At 42.0% G+C, this 2,493-nt stretch overlaps 1 non-coding gene across 1 annotated transcript; it reads right to left on the minus strand.

Annotated features, from left to right (window-relative positions):
• Window positions 1-1,265: 1,265 nt before the first annotated feature.
• Window positions 1,266-1,372, minus strand: LOC141597965 (small nucleolar RNA R71). The gene has a single exon (XR_012523171.1). It is a non-coding gene; the product is annotated as a small nucleolar RNA R71 (small nucleolar RNA).
• Window positions 1,373-2,493: the final 1,121 nt, after the last annotated feature.

Consider the following 2,493-nt stretch of genomic DNA (forward strand, 5'->3'; position numbering starts at 1 on the left):
GTAGAAATGTATGAATGAGAGTTTATGTCTTTCTACAACTTATGCTTACTGTCTTGTTGAATGAAAGTTTATATGGATACTTGATAGCATGTTTACATTGAATTCGGATGCCTTGTGAGAACTTTGTGTCCGCCTTTAGGAGAATCTAAGAGATTAGCTCCCTTGGCAAAAAATTACCCGCTACTCCTTAGTACCCATACTGATCTTAGCCTACTTAGGGGAACCCGACAACCCTATCCTTTAACAATATTTTACATCTTACTAACCTAGTTTACTTGCTTTTAATTGCTTTGGTTATAGCTTAATCGATTACACCAACCTACTTATTTTTTCGACTAGACTTAGACTTAGACAATTTAGGTGCAAATTCACCCCATCCTTGTGGTTCGACCCCTATTATACTACTATAGTTAGGTTAACTTTTGGTGCGGAAATCGACGACTTAATTTCGGTCATCAAAATGGCGCTGTTATCAGAGATGGCTGTAGAGTTTAGCTAGTTTGTCAAGGTCATAGCTTTAGTCTTAGTTTAATTGTTTGTTTGTTTGAGTAGTTGTGTGCTTCTTGTATAGTGTGTGATTTTTGCCTTACCCTAGTGTGTAAAAGCAGGAGCCTTACGGTTTCTGAAGTTGCATGTCTAAGAGGAATCACCAAGATTTGCTCTTTGACTCCGATCCCGAAAGGTTTTTAGAGCCTTAAGGAATAGGACCATTGCAAGGGTTAGAACCTCTTCTCAAGCTACTTTGAACCAATCAAATTCACCCACCCAACTTTTCATTGAAAACACAACACCTCAACAACCAAACAACGCCGTTTATCCTCTACTAGAAAACCCATTTCACGATCTCCAAAATTCAAATACACCACCTCCATATATACCAATTCCAAAACCACAAATGGCGGCTCTACGCGACCACAACTGCCCAAATGACAATGACACTTGCAATCCGATTAACTTTGGCACCTTGGCCCCAAACAAGTTCGAAATGCATCCGGCTCAAGTTAGCTTGATTGAAAAGGATAGTTTCGGTGGACATATTGATGAAGATGCGCATGCACATCTAAGGAAGTTCAAAAACAAGGCTGCCATGATGAAATGGAACGGGGTGTCCGAAGAAACATTGTGATTGACGTTGTTTCCCTTTTCCTTACGAGATAAAGCGGATCGTTGGTTGAATGTGCATGCTCCAAACACATTTACTACATAGGATGCCTTAGATAGCCAAGGCGTTCCTAGCCAATTATTACCCATCATCAAAAATTGCCTTGCTCCGAAACAAAATTCACACCTTCCAACAAGAGGATGGGGAATCCTTAGGGGAGGCATGGGATAGGTATTAAGAGTTAATCTTGATTTGTCCTCACCATGGGATCCCGGTGCGGTACATAGCCTAAACTTTCTTTCAAACCTTGTTACCGCAAATGAACGAAATGGTGAATGACTCCGCGAGGGGAGGGGAGATTCGACCATTTAGGGGATGAAGAAGGGTCGGCCCTTATAAAAAAGATGGTCGAGTCGGAAGCTAACTATGGTTCGAGAGGTAACACATTGAGAAGAAATAGCCGGTATCCTCAAGAGAACTCTTCTATCGCAATTGCTGAAACCAATGCTAAACTTGATATTCTCACCAAGAAACTTGTGCAAATGCAAAGGAATCAAGTGTACCGAGCTAGTGCCTCCCATGGACCACCCATGGAAGAGGTCATTCCTAACCCTTCTTGCGAATTGTGTTGGGGGAAATGGACATACTTTCGAAGTGTGTGCCAATAATGCTTTTAATGTGGGGTTTGACGACAATGTTCAAGATGTTAACGCTTTTCAAAGTTATAACAACAACAATATGAGGCCACCGAGGCAACCCTATAACAACCAAGGAAATTACAATCCCAACTCCAACTTCTATCATCCGGACATGAGAAATAGCCCACTTCTAAGATACAAGAGTACGAATGTGCAAAATCCTCAACACATCCAACCACAAGTGCAAAACACCAATCCACCCGGGTTTGCTCAACCTAGGGGTGGATATCAAAATCCAAGTAACAATTCTGGCAATCGAAACCGAAACTTTGGGAACCAACCTCAATGATACCAAGATTTTGGGGGTAATCAAGATAGTCAAAGCTTCAACCAATGTAATCAAGCAAATCAAGGGTTTAGCCAAGGCTTTGTCCAAGGTTTTTAAGAGCAAGGGCAAGGGTCCAATTTCAACAACCAAGGTCCTAAGGGAACTACCAAGGGAGACACAACAACAAAAACAATGAAGGTCCCTGCACCCGACAAGACTATGGGTTCCCTTTACCCTTAACTAACCAACCGCATCAAGATCCAACGTTGGCATCTCAACTTTGTGACTTGATGAAGGTGGTAAAGACCATGCAAGTTTCACACCAACAAGAACTTAGCAACATGAAGAGGGACATGGAAATTCAATTGGCATCACAAGCACTTGTAAACCCTCAAAAGCCGTCGGGTGGTTTCCTTGCCTAAGGC

This window comes from Silene latifolia, chromosome 8 (genome assembly GCF_048544455.1).
Source record: "Silene latifolia isolate original U9 population chromosome 8, ASM4854445v1, whole genome shotgun sequence".
NCBI lineage: Eukaryota > Viridiplantae > Streptophyta > Magnoliopsida > Caryophyllales > Caryophyllaceae > Silene > Silene latifolia.